Source organism: Triturus cristatus, chromosome 5_2, assembly GCF_964204655.1.
Source record: "Triturus cristatus chromosome 5_2, aTriCri1.1, whole genome shotgun sequence".
NCBI classification, from domain to species: domain Eukaryota; kingdom Metazoa; phylum Chordata; class Amphibia; order Caudata; family Salamandridae; genus Triturus; species Triturus cristatus.
Window position 1 is genome coordinate 26270688 of NC_140588.1, and position 21496 is coordinate 26292183.

Here is a 21496-nt window from a genome sequence, read left to right on the forward strand (position 1 = left end):
AAGTTTTGACCAGTTATCTCCACAAAGCTACAGAATCACATTTATAGCTCCAACTGGATTAGCAGCACACACCATTAAAGGGATTACTTTACATTGATTACTTATGCTACCAGTTGAACATGATAACAAATTAGAATATCACAAGCTATCTGGAGGAGCTTCTTATGAAGTTTCAAGAGTACTGAAAAAAATGAAATTAATTATTGATGAGGTGAGCTTGTCTCAAACTTAATGCTTGCCTTTGTACACTTGAGGATGCAACAGATTTTAAAAACAAATTACCATGTTCTCTTTGGAGGTAAACATGTACTTGCATTCGGAGATCTACAACTTACTCCTGTAAAAGGAAAACCTGTTTTGAAAACACTTGTCCATGAAGACACTAGGAAATCTTTGAGAGTATTGGAAATGTTAACATCTGGTCAAATTTTGAATATAAAGAACTTATTAAGAATATGCAACAAGCAAATGATGAACATTATGGAAATATTCTTCAAGATATAAGAATTGGTGTCTTGACGGAACATGGTAAAGAAGCTTTGGAAAGTCGGCTAATAAGGAACTGTCACGGATCAACTTACTTGTTTCCGCAGGAACGTCATGGAATGAAGAAAGTTCCTCAACTTCCCGCAGTCACCTATTGTACCCAACTGAGTCAAAGTGACAATGATAACCCGGGGAAGAAGGGAAACAAAACAAGGAAAGGCAAAGGTCCTTTGTTGATTCTCAGGCACAAAACAGAACCAGTCAGGGACAAGGCAAAGGCTGTAATAGAACACAAAGAAATACAACGGTAAGTATTGCGGAAGAGTAAACTAAGCCTAGCTTAACTTGTAAACGTGTTGATCCCTACCTTAATCTCCCTTCTTCTAAGGTGTGCCCCTGACTGAATACAAAAGATAGAAATACAGCCTGAAGAAAGAAACAAGAAATTATGTAAAGAAAAAGACTACCGTTTACCAAGAGAAACCATAAACGTACCCCATGATCCTGCACCCACCTCTATGCTAGGCTTCAACACTTGTGTGAACTCCCAATAACTGATCTTCTGTAAGCTAAAAAGATCACCTTAATTCAGGCATACATTAACTTGTTCCTCTTATCCTTGCCACAAGTAACAGAAAGTAATACAAAACTGAAGGAGCGGAGTCCACTGAACACGGCAGCAACAGATCAGATAAGGATATCAAAATAATAGATTGAGCAATAAGTGGCAGCGCCTAGCGCTGTTACCGGTTGTACAGAGTAATGGCTTTTCTTTTCTCATTCTACTTTTACAGGTTCTTCTTTGTTGAAAAGCAGAATCCACGGGAGAGGAAAACGTATTGGAAATCCAGATGGCGACGAAGAGGATTGAGGCAGCACTCAGGGACGTTAAGCAGGGCGGATACGCGAGAGGATGACCCGACGACTGCAGAGCTGAACTGAGGGTTGGCTGCGTGTGCGGAGAACTGAGCGGTGTGAAAACGCGGTCAGGACAGGAACGCGGGAAGAAAATCCGACAATCCAAGGAGCTTCAGGGAGAACTGGAAGGTGAGTGTCCATAACTCACCAGCGTTAACGCGAAGCGTTAGGGCTCGGGAGCGGCTGCACTTTAGCCTGTCTGTTGGCTTGCACATGCGAGCCTCCCCCCTTTGCGGCCATGATTGTAGTTTTTTACCACTACCACACGCAGCGGGAGCAGCAAGCACGACAGGAACTTGTTTACAACTGGAAACACAGTGTCTGAAATAATGTGCAATAAGCTTGAAGAAAAGAAGTCTATAGTTTGCCTAATGCCTACACTGCAAGAGTGTTCTACATTTAATGAAGTATGTTTGAAACTCGAAAAACAGGGAATAGTTGAAATAAAAGCTATTGATAAAATTTGAACACCACAGAGAGACTATTCTTCTGAGAGACAAACTACAGTCTAAATTGCATTCTTTGGAGAAGTTTGTATCTAAAACAGGAGGCTTGGAAAACACTTTTGTAATTTTACGGCGTAATTTGGATGTAGAAAAAGGTTTAGTAAATGGAACAATGGGGAAAGTGGTTGAGTTGGTAAAATTTCAGAACAGAGATGGAATAGAATTTTTGAAGATAACATTTGATCAGGTTAAAGAGGTAACACATATTGGGCGTTGTGTTGTATGTTTTTTGCTTATAAAAGACTTGTACATTCCCAGAAAACAGTTTCCTCTGTCTTTAGCATATGCACTAACTATTCATAAATCTCAAGGTTTAAGTATAGAAGGTGCTTTTGTAAATATCGGAAGTACAGTGTTTAAAGAGGGAATGGCATATTTCGCATTATTTTGAGTAAGAACATTGTTTTTTATTTGATTTTGATGAGAAAAGGATTAGTGCTGATGCAAATAGTTTTAGAGAGTATAATTGTTTAAGAAGACTTTATGCTCCTGATTTAGGTGAATATCCCATATATGAGCAATGTGTATTATGTCCAAAATAGAAATATGTCAAAGATAGAATTGAGGTTCAAAAAAAGAAAATAAATTATTAGAAACTTGAAGACGTAAAGAAAAAGAAAATGGAAACTGTTGATGAGATTGTAGGATATCAGTTGGAAGATAGTTCTAGCATCAACTGCTATGCTAATGTGATTCTGAATGTTGTGTTTTATCTGGAGGAGCTTCATTGTGAAATCATGAGAAATCATGAAAAAGGTTTTTGTTCTTTATTACAGCATGCATTTTAACAGTTGGTAACTGACAGTACTAAAATCCATACTGCTTCTGGAGTTCGTCATCTTTTGGCTATATGTGCTGGTTCTTTAACATTGACTCCTAATGTACAACAAGATGCACAAGGATTTGTAATGCTTATGCTTGGAGTGTTAGAACATGAAGGAATTCAGATTGAAAACTTTTTTGGACTAAGTTACAGATGGAATCATAAATGTGAAGAGTGTTCATTTACTTCTACCACTGAAATAGGATCAGAACGATTCATATACTTGACAATACTAGACTGTGAATCAGTACCTTTCAACAAATTGATTAAAACAGCCAATTAGGACATGAAATTTTGACATTGTAGATCAGAGATGTTGTCTACATACATATAGAAAGATGTGGAAAATGTCTCATTTTAATGCTACAACGTTGTAGAGCCAATGGAAGAAAATTGGAAACTAAATTTAAAAATGTTGTTACAAGTCAAATAGCTATTTCAGGAAAAACTTTTATAGCCGTGGCAATTGTTTTCTATGCTGGACCTACTACCACATCTGGACACTATACTGTGTATTTGAAATGTAATAAAGCATGGACACATTGCAATGAGGCCCACTTGGAATTCAAATCTAAATTGCCTTCTGAATTATCAAATTCATATTTAATATTTTTGAAGCCAAAGTTTTTAATACATTATTCGGCCTATTGGGAAGATGTGAACACAAAATAATGAATTTAATATTGGATTTTTTTTAAGCGAAAGTTTAAATACATTATTCGTCCTGGGAAGATGTGAACAGAGAATGGACAACACTGAAACAATTACTATTTATAATTAGACTTTGAATTATTATTGATGCTATTGATATTGCATTTGGAAAATTATGTTTCAAAGTAAATATTTTATATATTTATTGTCTATATTGTACCAGATATAAATGAGAGTGTACATTTCAGCAAATATACTTGAGAGAAATAATAGAGTTAATGTACAAAAAGGACGTAATTAACAAAGTATAGATAGATAAATACAGAGCTACACATATTGCCAATAATTCTTGCACTGATTTGGGTTTTCGTTTACAATCTCTTTGATTGTTTTTTCCCCCCGCTGTTTTTTGATGATACTACATTGAAATCACTGAGTAGGGTGATATTCATTAGAATCTGAGAACAGCAAAAAAGGGAAACTGAAAATGTTATACAATTCTAAAATTCTATTCTGTTCTTACAAATATAATATTATATTTTGTAGAATACATTACATAAGTTTTTTTTTCTTGTTGACAGTAGGTAATGGTGAAGTTTGAAAAGAGTTTTAAAACTGTTCACTACAACACTACTCTAAAATACTTCCAGAGACTGATGTATCTAAATTATTTAAAAAAGGTAAGAACACATAACATAATATGCATCATAAGGTGAAATAATGTTTAAAATTAATTTAAATGTTATTTATTTCTAATAAAAATAATGTTCATCCTTTACAATATATAAAAACTTTCAGATAACATCAGCAACGCAGTGATCCTTTCACACAAATAATATCCAAGGTGTAATGAAATCTCTATAGCTTAACGTTTGCAGTTGTACAACAACTCTTAGCCTTTTTTTGTTTCACAGAGTCCAAACCTATGCAGTCATACAATAACCGAGACACTATCTCTGCAGTCATCCAATCACCCAAGCACCACCCATGTAGTCATATAATCACCCAGGCAATAATTATACACTCATCCATTTACTCAGCCACTACCCATGAACTCCTCCAATCACCCAGGAAGTACCCCTGCAGTCATAATCTCAGCCAACCACTATCCATGCACTCATACAATCACTTACACACTTCTATTGCACTCATTAATTCCCTCAAATAGTACCTATGCAGTCAGCTGTGCATTCTTATAGTACCCATGCACTCCTCCAAGCACACAGGCACTACCCCTGCACTCATGCAATCAGCCAGCCACTACCCATGCACTCATCCAATCACTCCAACACTACTATTGCACTCATGCATTTCCTCAAACACTACCCATCCACTCATTAATGCACTCAGATTGTACCCAGGCACTCCTCCAATCACCCAGGCAAAACCCATGCACTCAGTCTCTACCAATGTACTCTACCAATCACCCAGGCACAACCCCTGCACTCATGCAATCAGCCTGGCACTACCCATGCACTCATCCAATCACTCAGGCACTAATATTGCACTCATCAATTCCCTCAAACACTACCCATGCACTCATCCATAATCTCAGGCTCTACCCATGCACTCTTCCAATTACCCAGGCACTCTCCCTGCACTCATCCATGCACTCAGGCTCTACCCATGCACCCATCCAATCAATCAGACACTACTATTGCACTCATCCATTCTCTAAAACACTATCCCTACACTCATGCAATCGCTCAGTAAATTTTTCTATTTTTAACCAGTTTATGTGGTTCAGGAAGAACATTTGTTTTTGTATTTTCGAAGATTTTTTTGGGGGCGGGGGGGGTTGACTCTTTTTCAACCAAAACAAAATTTAACAGTCCAATATGACTAGTTAATAAAAAAACTGGAAAAAGAAGATTGTCAAAGATACCCCCAAAAAATTAACACTTGTGTGTTTTTATTGCACTGACAATTACATCAGTGCATTGATCCCCAACACACAGTTTAGCGTCACATTTACAGCAATTATTGGAAGCATCCACTATCTCAGGAACAATATGTGGCCGGGGAGAAGGTGGAACTCCCGCTCCCAATGTTAATTGTGCATTAGCGTCAGCCTGCGCAGCTTGCTCATTTTTCTCCCGCATAATGAGTTCCATGGCTCAAGCGAACAGGATGAATTGTCTCGAGGTGCTTCCTCATAGATGATGTTCCACATGAGTACTTTTTATCTGACCGTCAAGAAAGTACTCTTTTGCACAGCATGCAAGTCACTTTCTTGGTGTTGCCCTTCTTTTCGCCTTCTGGCACTGTAAAAAAAAGCCCCCATAACACCTTTCCTTTCTTTTTTTTACAGGCTCCTCCACTACCTCAGGGTCTTCCAGAACATTACCTCAGGATAGCTGGATGTCATGTTGTTGGAAAAATAATCAAAGCACCCCCCCAAAAAGAGAAATTCCAAGAGCCTACAAAAAACAGGTGTTGCCAGGAATACCCAAAATAAGAAGAAAAAAATAGGTTAGATCCTCTCTCTAACAAAATGAAAAGGTTTTAAACCAATCAAAAGCTTTGTTTCCATGTCACATGGATCCGCGTACGTTACCCGCACCCGTTGCTTAGACATCGTGCACCCGTAAAATATCCTATACATAATTGTAAAGTGTAAATTGCTATTTATAAAAAAAATTGAAAAGTATATTAGTGAAAGTCTTCAAACAAAACTGATATTTAAAGTTTCCACACTGATATTTCATAGTTTTAAAATTACGCCGGAACCCGGCGCAATCCCAGAAAAACGTGCCGGCAAGGTTCGCTCATCTGACGCGCATATGTTGCGCACCTGTAAAATCTTGTACAATTAATTTTAAAGTATAAATTCCTGTCAATAAATTGTTTTCTAAAGTATATTAGTGAAAGTCTTTAAACAAAAGTGATAATTAAAGCTTCCACAGTCCTTTTTCATACTTTGGAAACTACGCCGGTATCGCGACCCCTGCACGATCTCAGAAATACGCACCGGCAGGGTCCGCGCACGCACCACATAGAACTGCGTCTGGTACGCGATACCATTACGTCCACAAAAATCTGTCAAAAACATTTGAGCCCAAATTTAAAACGGCTTTATTACTATTTTAAAGTTGTCACTAATACACCTCTACGTCTAAAACAAATATTAACTCATTCTAAATGTGTTTTTGAGATTGAGATTTGCCTACTGAATCCGCGCACCCATTGTGTAGGTTCGCATAGGGTGCATGACTTCTCTTCAAAAATTTTTTTTTAAAAGGTAAAAAGAAAGTTAACATAACAATATAACAAAACAACTTTCACAGTATTAAAAGCATTATTTAAAGTAAATGTACATATTAATTGTTCAAATAAATAACAGCATGAATCTTTTAAAGTCTATGATATATATATTCTAAAAGAGTGATTATAATTATTAAAGAAGATTTTAGAAAAACTATGAATATTTTTTTTAAACAAAAGTTAAAAAAAATACTTCCAAACAGTTTACATAAAAGCAAATCTATAAAACACTTAGAAATTCAGTAAAAAAGCATAGATTCGAGTAATCTTCAACTTAAGGTTTAACATTAAAAAAACAATAGAAATTCACTAAAAAAACCATAGGTTTCAGGGACGTTATAGTTAGTTGGATATTTCACTTGTACAAAACCAGAGAAATTCAGCTGTTATAGTTATATGAGCTGACTATAACTCGCGCCCCCGCAATGCACTGCTGATGACGTCACATATTACATTACTCATGACATGGTCAGTGACATCACTGACGACATCATAGATGACATCTCAAATGACATGACTGATGATTTAATCCTTTTAATATCTGATGCACCTCCTCAACCCTAATATAACCTTTCATACACCTACTCGAAAATGCAGACTACCATTCTCGAAACCATAGACACACCAATTCCAGTTAGTACATACCCACTCACTGATTCATAGGTCTACACACATCCACTCACTCACTCACTCACTCACTCACTCACTCACTCACTCACTCACTCACTCACTCACTCACTCACTCACTCACTCACTCACTCACTCACAGAAAGTCACTCTTACACGCAGTTACTCATCAATGTGAGAAGTTGGCCTGGTATATGCTGTCCACTAGTTATAGTGGGCACCTTGCAACAGTCCAAACAACCCTTATTGATGATTAGGTTTAAGACAACCTTTATTGAAAGCTATCCTAGTGGTAGCTATGGAGAGCAGCCTTCAGGCTAAGTCTCGAAGGAATGTAAAGCAGCTTGGTTTACCAGATTATAACCTCTTGAATGACCAAATGAAAGGAGAACCACACCAGATATCTATATAAAATATATGTATTTATTACAAAACACTCTCTACTAACATCTTTATGAGATTAGAGCAAGGCACACAATATTACAGTTCTAAAATTACAGTAAATAGCACAATATACAATGGGCCACAGGGGGAGCCCAAGCCATATATTAAGAAAGTGGTATAAGAACCACAACTTGACTAGACACAGTGCCTAGAGCACGTAGAATCACTGAGACCCCAAGGAACCACCCAAGGTAGTGACACAGGAGACCCACGGGCGCACGACAGACGAATGCCCACCGATGTCGGGGGTTTCAGGTACGATGAGGTGAAGCTTGACTCCATTGCCACGGGGACCAGGAGGTGTCAATGATGACCACAGTCTGCAGGCAAGCTGTCCCATGAAGGATGTCGAGTGCTGGGGGGACAGTGTCCGGATTGGAGACCAACAAGCCTTGGCAATGGCAACCCACGCAGTGAGAGTAAACCGGCTGCCATGTGGACCAGCAAGGTCCTGTGGACTCCCCAAGTGATGGAGAGTCAGGGCACGTCTAGAGCAACCAGGTAAACCCATTAAAAGTCAAAGTACCCTTCTCCAGGACCCACAAGTCGGCGGACAAGGGATCACGAAGGGACCTCGAGCGGAATCACTAAATACCAGCCCACGGGACACTCGAGGAGTGTAGGCCAGTAATCTTTGATGGAATCACTGCTTGGGGTCTGGACTACAAGTAGCCCAAAGCACAGCCTCCGGGATTGGCAAGAAGCATATGCTGCTGCAAATGTGCACGGTGTCCAGGGGTTCGGGTTGCATGGTCCCCACGAGCGGTTTGGAACTCAGGATTGCTGAGGGCATGGATCGGCCTTGGAGAAGCTTGGAAACCTACCTCCTGTGTTCCAAAGTCTTCAGAGTCCTTCAGGAGCTGCGTAGTTGCAAACCGAGCAGACGCGTCTTTGGTGCCTGCCTTCCAGGGGAGTAACTCCTTTACTCCAAGGGAGATTCTTCGGTCATCCAACGTCGTGTAGATAGTATCAATCAATCAATCAGAATATTTGTAAAGTGCACTACTCACCCATGAGGGTCTCAAGGTGCTGGGGGGAAGGGGGAGGGGTGCTGCTACTGCTCGAATAGCCAGGTCTTGAGTAGCCTCCTGAAGGTTAGTAGGTCCTGGGTCTGCCGTAGGTGGACGAGGAGGGTGTTCCAGGTCTTAGCGGCGAGGTGGGAGAACGATCTGCCACCGGTGGTTGCTCTTTGGATGCGGGGACGGTGTCGAGGGTGAGGTCGGCGGAGTGGAGCTGGTGGTTCGGGGTGTAGAAGGTGAGTTGTCTGTTGAGGTATGCCAGTCTGTTGTTTTGGAGTACCTTGTGTGTGTGGGTGAGGAGCTTGAAGGTGATCCTCTTGTTGACGGGAAGCCGGTGCAGGTCTCTCAGGTGGGGTGTGATGTGGCTGCGGTGAGGGATGTCGAGGATCAGGCATGCAGAGGCGTTCTGTATGCGTTGTAGTCATTTCAGGAGTTTGGCCGAGGCTCCTGCATAGAGGGCGTTTCCGTAGTCCAACCTGCTGCTGACGAGGGCCTGGGTGACCGTTTTTCTTGTTTCAGTGGGGATCCACCTGTAGATCCTGCGGAGCATGCAGAGGGTGCTGAAGCAGGAGGACGAGACCTGCTTGGTCATGGAGAGAGTTTAGTCGAGGATGAACCCCAGGTTGCATGCTTGGTCGGTGGGTATTGGTGCTGCTCCCAGTGCGGTCAGCCACCAGGAGTCGTCCCAGGCTCAGGGGGTGGAGCCGAGGATGAGGACTTCCATCTTGTCCGAGTTCAGCTTCAGATGGCTGTTCTTCCTCCACTCTGCGATGGCTTTCATTGCTTCATGGAGGTTGGTTTTGGTGGTGAGGGGGTCCTTGGTGAGGGAGAGGATCAGCTGAGTGTCGTCGGCATAGGAGATGATGTTGAGGTCGTGCAGTCGGGCAATGTGAGCGAGCGGTGCCATGTAGATGTTGAACAATGTCCGGCTGAGGGATGAACCCTGGGGTACACCGCAGATGATTTCGGTAGCTTCGGATCGGAAGGGGAGGAGGTGGACGCTCTGGGTTCTGCCGGAGAGGAAGGAGGTGGTCCATTCCAGGGCCTTGTCTTGGACCCCTGGTTGTGGAGGCATGTGCGTAGGGTGTGGTGGCAGACAGTGTCGAAGGCGGCTGACAGGTCAAAGAGGATGAGGGCTGCAGTTTCACCGTTGTCCAGTAGGGCCCTGATGTCATCCGTGGCGGCGATGAGGGCGGTTTTGGTGCTGTGGTTGCTGCGGACCCGGACTGGGATGGGTCCAGGATGCTGTTCTCCTCGAGGTAGCGGGTCAGTTGTCTGTTGACAGTCTTCTTGATGACCTTCGCCGGGAACAGGAGCAGGGAGATGGGTCGGAAGTTCTTGAGGTCCTTCGGATCAGCCTTGGGTTTTTTGAGTAGGGCGCTGATCTCGGCGTGCTTCCAGGTCTCCGGGAAGGTTGCGGTCACGAAGGAGATTTTGATGGCCTTGCGGAGATGGGGTGCGATGGTGGGTCTGGCTTTGTTGAAGATGTGGTGTGGGAATGGGTCTGACAGAGAGCCGGAGTGGATGATGTTCATGATTTTGATGGTTTCCTCGTCGTTTATGTAGGTCCAGGTGAGCAGGGGGTCGGTGTGGGTGGTGACCGTGAGGTCGGAGGTCTCAGTGGCTGTCGGGGCGGTCATGGCGTTGAAGCTGTCGTGGATGTCTGCGATCTTGTGATGGAAGAAGGTGGCAAGGGAGTCGCACAGGTCTTGTGAAGGTGGGATGTCGTTGGTGTTGGAGCTGGGGTTGGAGAGTTCCTTAACGATGTTGAAGAGCTCTTTGCTGTTGTGTGTGTTGTTGTCTAGGCTGTCTTTGAAGGAGGCCCTTTTGATCTGATGAGGTGATGATGTCTGCGGATGGCATTCTTGTGGGCTGCGTAGCTGCCACGTGTCTGATCGCGGAGCCATTTCTTCTCTAGTTTTCGGCAGGTTTGCATGGAGGCCTGGAGGTCCACGGTGAACCAGCTGGCTTTCTTGTTGGTGTGTCTGTTGGAGGGTTTCTTGATCGGGCGAGGGTGTTGGCGCAGTCATTGTTCCACTGTCTGAGGTTCCGGGTGTCGGTGTCGTCGGGGTCGGTGGGTGGGTGGTGTTTAGCTGGTCTTCAGTGACTTTGCTCCAGCAGCGGCGGGGGATCTGTAGGGTGCGGTGGTGCGAGGTGGGTTTCCGTAAGGTGAAGTGGATGCAGCGATGGTCGGACCAGTGGAGTTCGGTGGTGTGGCTGAAGGAGATCTGGGGCGGAGAAGTGTGGCCAGCAGAGTGGGTGGGAGTTGTGACGAGCTGTCCGAGGTTGTCGAGGTTGTCGATCAGGGTGGTGGAGTTAGTGTCATTGTTGTTCTCGAAGTGGAAGTTCAGGTCCCTGAGGAGGATGTAGTCTGTGGATGCAAGGGTGTGCGTACTGACAAAGTCGGCGATGGAGTCGCAGAACTGTGGCCGTGGTCCGGGGGATCTGTAGATGAGGGTTCCTCTGAGGGTGGTGTTGGGATCGGTGCGGACCTGGAAGTGCAGGTGTTCTGCGGTGCTGAGGGTATCGTCAGTTCTGGTTGAGACTCTGAGGGTGTTCCTGGGGACGATGGCGATTCCTCCTCATGTTCCATTGGTGCAGTCCCTGCGGGTGATCTTGTAGCCGTCCAGGATGGCTACGGCAATGTCAGAGGCTGAGGAGGGGTTCATTCAGGTCTCCATCAGGAAGGCGACGTCTGGGGAGGTGGAGTTGAGTAGGTCTCAGAGTTCGATGACGTGTTTGCGGGCAGAGCGGGTGTTGAGTAGAATGCATCTGAGGTGGTTGCGACCTTCCTCGGTGGGTGGATTGGCGGGTCGGATGCTGGTGAAACTGCAGCTCCTGCAGGAGAAGGGTCCTTGGGTGCGCTTCTGGGTGGCCAGGAAGCAGGTGTGAGATTGTCCGGTGTTGAGTGCGAGGAGGGTGCTGGCATCATAGCAGAGACAGGCAATAAATTTAGAGAGGAAGCAGCTAGGCTGGGGCCATGGATAGCAGGGTCCTAGCCAGACTAAAGTCGAAAAACAGTGAAACATCAGCAAAAAGTGGGGGTAACCATAAGAAGCAGATCCTACTCTCCTACACAACCCCTGTAGGAGAGTAGGATCTGCTTCACATGTATACCCCCACTTTTTGCTGGTGTTTCACTATTTTTCATATTTAGACTGGCTGGGACACTGCTATTCAGGGTCCCAGCCTAGCTGCTTCCTCTCTAAAATGATTCCAAGTAACTTAGGTACATTACAGATTGGATCTGAGGTGCCCTTATAAGTCCCTAGTATATGGTATACTATGTACCCAGGGCATAGGTACCCCAGAGCTCTACCAGGAGCTGCAGCATGTATTATGCCACCCCTGGAAACCCAATATGACACCACAGGTCTTCTATGGCAGCCTGGGTAAGGTGGTGTATGCACCCCTTACTGGGATATAGGTTACCTATACCACTACATATACACACACATATAAACTTATAAGTCACTCCTATGGCAGGCCTTATCAATCCTGAAGGCAGAGTGCTTGGTTCTTATGTAAGAGGATGCCCCTGCATGAGCAGAGCCCCTCTGCAGCGTTCGGAGACCCTTCCCTGATGCTGTTTGAAGTGCAGCCTGACCATATACACTTAAGTGCATTATAACCAAACGGTAAATGCTAACTTTGGACTGGCTGCACGGAAACATGTCGTGTTTGGTGTCAAACACCTTGGAATCATACCCCCACACCAGTAACTGGTGTGGGAGTATGATCCCACCCTTCTAGAGGGAGAGACATGGCAGTACTGGGTTACCCGGTAGAAACTTAACAGAGCCCTGGCATCACAAAATCGATGCTGCAGCCACAGACACGGGTCTGGCCTCCTGCTGCTGACTGAAACTCTGGCAGGGGAAGCCTGGACAATAGGTTTCCTGTCACAGGGAGCTGTAACCACCTCCCAGACAGGCCTATGTGTATTGGGGATGGGTGGGAGCACTCCATGAGTGCTTTGAAGTCCTGCACTGGGGGCACATTTGGTGTCCCTGTGCATAGTCCAGCTCAAACCAGTTCAGGGGCTTCCAGACCCTGCTCTGGCGTGAAACTGGACAAAGGAAATGGGTGTAGCCACCCCTCTTTCCAAACCCTCCCATAGGTGAGTCTCCAGAGCTAGTCCAACCCCTTCCTAAGGTATAAGTAAGGAACCTCTGTAACCAGAACTTTAGATATCCCTGGACGAAACTCTAAAGCTGAATCCTGGAACTTCAACGATCTACTCAAGACTAGAGGACTGAAGAAATCTCCCTTGGGGTCAAGGAGTGACTCCCCTGCTTGGCAGGCACCAACAAAGCAATTTGCCGGTCTGCATTACCAAAGTTCCCGCCAGACTCCGAAGTATTTGCAGCCCAGGAAGAGGATTTCCAGACATCTCACAGTCCGACCCAAGTCCCCACCAAAGCTGAGACCCGCAGCCCTCGTAAGTAGCATGGAACCGAAACTCGTGGTCACCGTGCAGTTTTGCAAGTGCATTAACTTCTCGTTGTCTCCTGAAGTCGTGCTTAGACTGACTTGTAGCCCCTACCTCAAGCACTGAATCCACCGAAGATTGTCAGCCTGGTCACTCCTAGTGACCCGTGGGCCACCCTTTTGTGTTTTATCTTGAGGTCCCTTTACGATCCCTGGTCCGGTAACTGGTGGGTCCCTGAGGGCGTAACTTTGAATTTCCTTGGGCTTCCCTGGCTGCTCTAGACATGCTCCAACTCCCTACCAAGTGGTGAGTCCCTCAGACCTTTCTGGTCTGCACCAAAGCATCTTTCTCGTTTCTACATGGGTTGCTGTTGCCAAGGCTTGATGGGTCCAATTCGGGCACTGATGCTGCAGCACTCGACATCCTTTGTGAGACAGCTAGAATCCAGCTCCTGGTTGTCCTCAACGCCTCCTGGTCCTTGTGGCTGAAGAGTCAAGCTTCACCTTCTTCATCTGAAATCACCCGACATCGGTGGGCATCTGCCTATCGTCTTCCTGGTCACTGGCTAGTGACCCAGACTCTGTCCCCTCTGCTTTCAGGTTCTTCTCATCTTCAATCCAGGCTTTGATCTCTTCGGACACTTCGCATCTTCACGTCAGCTCCCAATGAAATCGACAACGCGACCCGACACCAAAAGACATCTATGCACCCGGCTTCCCTGGGTGAGGTAACATGAGTACTCCGGTGCTCCCAGGGGTGCTAGCCCTAGAACTTCCTAAGTCCAAAAGGGTTTGGCCCTGACTCAATTCTAAGTGTCCCTAATCTTTAAAATCTTACCGCGACTTTCCCCATAGAAGCTAACGGGAGCTCGCGGCTGTGTTCACACACTGCACACAGCCCCTGTGGGTCCCCTGTGTCACTACCTTGGGTGGTTCCTTGGGGTCCCAGCGATTTTACAGGCTCTAGGCCTTGCGTCTAGTTAAGTCGTGGTTCTTATACCACTATTTTAGTATAGGTTTGGCTCGCCCCTAGGGCCTGACGTGTATTTGTGCTATTTTACTGTGATTATTGAAGTGTAACTTATGTGTTTTGACCTCTAGTCTCATAAAGAGACTAGGACGGTGTGATTAGTAATAAATACATATATTTTATATATATACCTGGTGTGGATATCTTTCATTTAGGAACTCAAGAGATTATAGACTGGTAAAACAAGCTGCTTTACATTCCTTCAAGACTGAGCCTGAAGGCTGCTCTCCATAGCTACCACTAGGATAGCTTTCAATAAAGGCTGTCTTTAACCTATAACCATTAAGGGGTTGTTTAGACTGGTACAGGGTTTCCACTATTAACTAGTGGACAGCATATACAAGGCCAACTTCTCACATTGGTGGGCAGCGTGTGGGATTCACCTTGCTATTGTTTTACCAGATAATCTCAATTGAGTGACTAACTGAAAACCACTAAAGGTACCCTAGGGACATATAATACAAGCTTTAGAATACAGTAAGTTCTACTGAACTTAGAGCTGTGTGTTAAGGGCTTAGCACACCCTTTCTACAACTCAAGAGAGTTTAGTAGGCCACACTAGAGTAGGTAGTGCAATACACCACACTACCCTAATAATGTCTTCAAGGTCAGGAACCAGTAGGTCCTTGCCAGAAGCCAATGGGCTTCAAGATTCCCAGTATGATAACCTCCCATTCATGGAACTGAGAGCATTATGTACAACTAGGAAACTGAAGATAGACAAAAGTCCAACCACCCAGCATCTCATTGAGGTACTCAGGCTGGATGACCTTAGCAGATCTTTAGGATCTGAAGGGTTAGGCAGAGTGGGTGGGACAGAACCTGAGGAAAGGCCTAGGGGTGTAACTACCCATGACCTGACCTCTGAGGCTGGCCAGGCAGATAACAATGATCTGGACCTGGAAAATCCAATTCCCATAGAAAGTGACGGAGAGGACCAAAATGGACCCCTCCTTGTCCCTCCTGGGAGAGTTGGTGGTGGGCCTAGAAGGTCAAGATCGTCCTCCATTCTAACTCATCCATAGGGACCTCAAGCTCCTCTCATAGGAGGGAAACCTCTTAGGAGAGAAGGGAGAGACAGCTCAAGTATGAGGAAGCTCAGCTTGAAATCAGAAGAAAGCAGGTAGCCCTAGATAGGGAGGCCCTAGAGCTCTACAGAGCTAGAAAAAAGATGGGACTAGAGTCCCATGGTGGCAGCAACATCCCTAGAGAAACCGGATTAAGATTGTCCCTCCCTACCAGAGTGGGGATGACATCCACAAATGGATAACTGCACTGGAAAGGGCCTGTAAGGTTCAAAGGGTCCCCCAGGAGCAGTGGGCAGCAATCTTATGGCTCTCCTTTGCAGACAAAGGTAGAGATGAGCTCCTCACTGTTAGAGAGTAGGAGGCAGATGATTACAACAGTCTGAAGAGTGCCTTAATTGATGGGTTTGACCTAACCACTAAGCAATACAGGTTAAAGTTCAGGAATACCCAAAAGGCGCACAGAATCAAGACTGGGTAGACTTTGTAGATTGTGCTACTAAGGCTCTGGAAGGTTGGGTACTTGGCAGCAAAGTACATGACTATCAAGGATTGTACAATTTAATTATGAGGAAGCAGATCCTTAATAATTGTCAGAATCAGCTGTTGCACCAGTACCTGGTAGACTCAGATCTGACCTCTCCCCAAGAATTGGGAAAGAAGGCAGACAAGGGGGTCAGAACCAGGGTGAGGCAGAAGGTACAGAACCAAGGTGGTGAACCCAAGAAGCAAGATCCTAAAAACTCTGTTAGGGGTGGGGAGAAGGGTAAAGACCAGAAGTCTTCACAAGGCCCCCAAAAATCATCTTCAGGTGGGGATTCACAGTCTAACAAGGGAAAAGGCCAAAAGAAACCATGGTGCAAAATCTGTAAGCAGAAAACTCACTGGACCAGTGACTGCACCAAGTCCAAAGAATCTACTCCCGCCACCATTGCCCCTAAGGCAACTGTTCCTCCTAGTACAGCTACAATTGGTGGTGGTAATTTTCAGAATAAGGGTGTAGTAGGGTTGACCCTGGGTTCTGAGATGGACTCTGGCCTTTTCAGAGTTCCAACTCAGGCTGTTCTAGTCTGTGAAGGGGGTATGGATATATCCCCCTTTGTGAGCCCCAGTAATCTGGGCAAATACAGACAACAGCCTTTGATAAATGGAAGAGAGGCTTTGGCATTCAGGGACACAGGAGCAAGTGTCACCATGGTGACAAAAGATCTTGTGGATCCTGGGCAGATTATACTTGGTGAAATGTACCAAGTGATCAATGCTAGCAATGTCAGAACAGACCATTCTCTGGCAGTTGTTAACTTCTCCTGGGGAGGGGTAACTGGCCTTAAGAAGGTTGTGGTAAGTGCAGACCTACCAGTACAGTGCTTGCTTGGCAATGATCTAGAATCTTCAGCTTGGGCTGAAGTGGAGCTCAGGACACATGCAGAAATGTTAGGGATCCCTGCTCATGTCTTTGCTGTGACTAGGTCACAGGCCAAAATGTCTAACACTGCACAGGCCCTGGATCCTGGAATAATGGACCAGGTGCCTCCCAAGAGGAGGAGCAGTAGGGTTAAGGCAGTGTCTTCCCACCTGACTCAGAATGCAGATCAGTCTCCTCAGGGAGATGATCTTGAGCCTGAAGAAGGAACTGTCCCAGAGGAGCTTGAACCTCACCAGGTTGAGTTCTTAGGGACAGGGGGCCCTTCCAGGTCTGATCTGAGCCAGGAGCAGAAAACCTGCCCCTCTCTTGAACCCCTCAGAAAGCAAGCTGCTGATGAGGCTGCTGGGAATGCTAGTGGCACCCATAAAATATATTGGGATGGTGGACTCTTACTCCGAGAATAGAGACCCCAAGCCTGGTGCATCCAGGAGGTTGGTTATACCTCTGAAGTTTAGGGGCTTCCTATTGACACTAGCCCATGATATTCCCCTAGCAGGACACCTGGGCCAGAACAAGACTTGGGACAGAATTGTCCCTTACTTTCACTGGCCCCACATGTCTGAAGACACTATGGAGTTTTGTCGCTCCTGTGTGACCCGCCAAGCCAGAGGCAAGGCAGGTGGAACAATAAAGGCCCCCTTGATACCACTACCTGTGGTGGGGGTTCCCTTTGAGAGGGTTGGGATTGACATTGTTGGTCCCATGGATCCTCAGAAAGCATCTGGGCAGAGGTTTACACTGGTGGTGGTGGACCATGCCACCAGGTACCCAGAAGCAATTCCCCAAAGGGCCACTACAGCACCTGTGGTGGCAAGAGCTCTCTTGGGTGTATTCTCAAGAGCAGGCTTCCCTAAAGATGTAGTATCTGACAGGGGTAAAAAAATTCATGTCTAGTTAATTGACTGCTATGTGGAAGGAGTGTGGAGTGAACTACAAGTTCACCACACCGTATCACCCACAATGCAAATGTTTAGTTGAAAGATTCAACAAAACCTTAACGGGCATGATTAAAGGTCTAATCAAAAACACATGAGCTCCACACTGTGTGGAGGAGGGAACAAGAGGCGCGGGGTTTTAGGAGCTAGCAGCCTCCAACTATGAATGTTTAACCACAAAAGAGCTGCTCCTAAAGTGATAACCACTATAAGGTTTGAGTTATATTGTGAGTGGGGACATCTCACAAAAAGTAACGGACTGGTCTCACACACCACCTGGCGTCATGCTTCATCATTGACCAGTCCTCCCCCTTAAAACCTTGGTTTGATAGAGGGCGGGCATACACCTGACGACAGGGATGCACTTCTAAACTAAGTGGGGGCCTGTGTATAAGTGAGTGAGATTAAAACTCATTATAGTTATCCTCATTGTGTTTTTTAATGTGAAAGGTAACTATATGATGTTTAAAAGCAGGTGACGGTATGTGGGGGAATTAGTGTCCCCTAACCGTTGTGTTTAGAGGTCGACATGTTTCTGCCGTCTTGGCCGAGGAGGGTCCAGGGCATTCATCAGGACCTAAATATGTAAATGGGGACTCCGTTCTTACCAAAAGTGGCAAGAGTGTACCACTGTGTGGGCGTGATCAGTGTCACACTCCACAATTGGATGGCTCCTAGATTCAAGCCCTAAAAACCTAAGCTACTGGCCCCATGGGAGGAGGGGAGGGGAAACCCCTGTTTGTCAGAACTGCCTCAAGGAAAGTTTCCTGCGTGGATCCTAGGCGACTGCTCCCGTTCTTCACCGGGGGTACACTCTTGCCACTTTTGGTAAGAACGGAGCCCCCATTTGCATATTTAGGTCCTGATGAATGCCCTGGACCCTCCTGGGTCAAGACGGCAGAAACATGTCGACCTCTAAACACAACGGTTAGGGAACACTAATTCCCCCACATACCGTCACCTGCTTTTAAACCTCATATAGTTACCTTTCACATTAAAAAACACAATGAGGATAACTATAATGATTTTTAATCTCACTCACTTATACACGGGCCCCCACTTAGTTTAGAAGTGCATCCCTGTCATCAGGTGTATGCCCGCCCTCTATCAAACCAAGGTTTTAGAGGGCGAGGACTGGTCAATGATGAAGCATGACACCAGCTGGTGTGTGAGACCAGTCCGTTACTTTTTGTGAGAGGTCCCCACTCACAATATAACTCAAACCTTATAGTGGTTATCACTTTAGGAGCAGCTCTTTTGTGGTTAAACATGATTAAATGTCTCCCAGATAAGCTGAGGCCGAGATGGAACATTCTTTTGCCCTGTCTTTTGTTTGCCTACAGGGAGGTGCCACAAAAGGGGGTTGGTTACAGCCCTTTTGAACTTTTGAGTGGCCATCCTGTTAGGGGTCCTTTGTGTCCGCTGAATGAGGGATGGGAGTTACTTCTCACACCCCCTAAACAGGACATAGTGGACTATGTACTTGGTCTCCGCTCCAGGATGGCTGAGTATATGAAAAAGGCAACCAATTACCTTGAGGCTAGCCAGGAATTACAAAAAGCCTGGCATGACCAAAAGGCTATACTGACTGTTTACCAGCCAGGACAGAAAGTGTGGGTGTTGGATCCTGTGGCCCCAGCAGCCCTCCAGGATAAATGGAGTGGCCCCCATACAATTGTTGAACAGAAAGGGGAGGTCACCTACTTGGTAGACCTTGGAACCCCTAAGAGTCCCCCAGAGTACTTCATGTCAACAGAATAAACCATATGTTGACAGGGCAGACATGGGCTTGCTCATGGCTACTGATGAAGGACAGGAGGAAGAGAGTGACCCACTCCCTGACCTGCTTTCTCAGAACACTGATGATGGATCAGTAGATGGTGTAGCCTTGGCAGGCAGCCTCACTGACCAGCAGCAAACTGACTGTAGCAAGCTTCTTAGTCAGTACAGATATATGTTTTCTCTGACTCCAAGTCAGACCACCTGGTGCACTCATGAAGTGGACACTGGGGACAGTCCGCCTATGAAGAATAAGATCTACAGGCAACCTGACCATGTCAGGGACTGTATAAGGACAGAAGTCCAAAAGATGTTGGATTTGGGAGTCATTTAACCTTCAGATAGCCCCTGGGCTAGTCCAGTAGTCCTGGTACCTAAACTTCACACTAAAGATGGCAAGAGAGAGATTAGGTTTTGTGTGGATTACAGGGGTCTTAATGCAGTCACTAGGACTGATACCCATCCCCTCCCCAGGGCAGATGAGCTAATAGATACTTTGGCATCAGCCAAGTTTCCAAGCGCATTTGACCTGATAGCTGGCTACTGGCAGATCAGACTAGCTGATGATGCAAAGCCAAAGACAGCATTTTCTACCCCTAGTGGGCACTATCAATTTGTGGTAATGCCCTTTGGTTTGAAGAATGCACTTGTCACTTTCCAAAGGTTGGTGAATCAAGTCCTTATAGGCCTGGAAGACTATAGTGCAGCATATCTAGATGATATTGCTGTCTTTAGCTCCACCTGGGAGGATCACCTGGTCCACCTGAGGAATGTTTTGGAGGCCCTGCAAAAAGCAGGCCTAACTATCAAGGGTACTAAGTGCCAGATAGGGCAGAGTCAGGTTGTATACTTGGGCCACCTTGTAGGTGGAGGCCAGGTTCAACCATTGCAGAGCAAAATCCAGACCATAACGGACTGGGTTGCTCCAACTACCCAGACTCAGGTGAGAGCCTTCTTAGGCCTGACTGGGTACTATAGAAGATTTGTCAAGGGGTATGGATCAATAGTGACACCCCTGAATGACTTAACCTCTAAGAGAATGCCCAAAAAGGTTCAGTGGACAGTTAGCTGTCAAAAGGCATTTGATGACCTGAAGCAGGCCATGTGCACTGCTTACATTCTGCAAAGTCCTTACTACTCCAAAAAGGTAATTGTCTAAACAGATGCATCTGAGTTGGGGGTAGGGGCTGTACTGTCACAGTTGAATGATGAAGGTCAGGCTCAACCAGTAGCTTTTATAAGCAGAAGGTTGACCCCAGAGAGAAACGTTGGTCAGCCATTGAATGGGAGGCCTTTGCTGTGGTTTGGGTCTGAAGAAGTTGAGGCCATACTTGTTTGGTACTCACTTCATTGCTCAGACAGACCACAAGCCCCTCTTATGGCTAAAACAGATGAAGGGTGAAAATCCCAAACTGCTCAGGTGGTCCATTTCCCTACAGGGGATGGACTATACAGTGTAACATAGACCTGGGAGTAACCATGCCACTGCATTTGGACTGTCCAGATATTTCCACTTAGAACATGAAGCCTCAACTGGTCAAGGTTAGTTTAATGTCCTTACATTTGGGGGGGGGGGGGGGGGTTGTGAGAAGTTGGCCTGGTATATGCTGTCCACTAGTTATAGTGGGCACCCTGTACTAGTCCAAACAACCCCTTATTGGTCATAGGTTAAAGACAATCTTTATTGAAGCTAATGAGACTAGAGGTCAAAACACATAAGTGCAACTTCTTCAGAGCCCAAACCACAGCATAGGCCTCCCTCCCAATAGCTGACCAATGTTTCTCTCTGGGGGTCAGCACTCTGCTAATACAAGCTAATGGCTGATCCTGACCCTCATCATTTAATTGTGATAACACAGCCCCTACCTCCAACTCAGATGCATCTGTTTGAACAATGAATTCTTTGGAGTAGTTAGGACTTTGCTAATTGGAGCAGTGCACATGCCCTGCTTCAGGTCATCAAATGCATTTTGACAGCTGACTGTCCACTGAACTTTCTTTGGCATTTTCTTAGAAGTTAAGTCCATATCCTTTGACAAATCTTCTATAATACCCAGTCAGGCGCAAGAAAGCTCTGACCTGAGTCTGGGTGGTTGGAGCAACCCAGTCCATGATGGTCTGGATTTTGCTCT